The following is a 924-nucleotide window of genomic DNA, read 5'->3' as shown; positions in this document are numbered from 1 at the left end:
CACCAGGACACCCTGAACTCAAAGCACAAGAAGTAACAAAACAGATCAATCAGGTTCTAGAAAAATTCAAAACAGAAATAATTTCCCAGATAACCATAGAGATAGTGAGCAAAATGGAAGTCGTGATTCGAGACTCTAGAGCAGAAACTGACAAAAAAATAGATGAGCTCAGGACCATGGTAGAGCCATGAAGGCCCAGCATAGAAAGAAATGGAAAAAATAAATGCCCAACATAGGAAAGAAATGGAATCCATAAAACAGATTCAAACAGATACCCAGGAGATTAAACACTCTATTGAAAGTGTACACAACAGAATAAAAGAATGCAAAGACAGACTCTCAGATATAGAAGATAAGATTGCAGTCAGTGACCATGAAAAGAGAGTTCTCTTAAAAACAGTAAGAGATCATGAGAAATTGATCCAACTCCTAGATGATGCAAAGAAGAATAACATACGACTGATAGGAATCCATGAAGTAGCAGGAGAAAATACAAATGACTTTAAAAAGCTGTTTGCAGAATTAATGACAGAAAACTTCCCAAACAGAGGGGAAGAGTTTGACATTCAGATAACTGAGGCATATAGGACCCCAACTAGCTACAATCAAAAAAAATCTACACCTAGACATATAATAATCAAGATCCCAGAAACCCAACAGAAGAACAAAATACTACAAGCAGTAAGAGAAAAGAAACAAACCACATACAAAGGAAAACCCATCAGAATCACTGCAGAGTTTTCAACAAACTCTGCAGGGGCAGAGGAGAGCCTGGAATGAGATATTTGAAGTACTAAAAGAACAACCTCCAACCTAGACTGATGTATCCAGCAAAACTCTCTTTCAAAATGGATGGGGAAATAAGACACTTCCACGACAAAGAACACCTGAGAAACTACATGAATACCAAACCAGCACTACAAG

Source organism: Fukomys damarensis, unplaced genomic scaffold (assembly GCF_012274545.1).
Source record: "Fukomys damarensis isolate Sample0158 unplaced genomic scaffold, DMR_v1.0_HiC HiC_scaffold_10, whole genome shotgun sequence".
Lineage (NCBI taxonomy): Eukaryota > Metazoa > Chordata > Mammalia > Rodentia > Bathyergidae > Fukomys > Fukomys damarensis.
Note: the sequence above shows the minus strand (reverse complement) of the source record.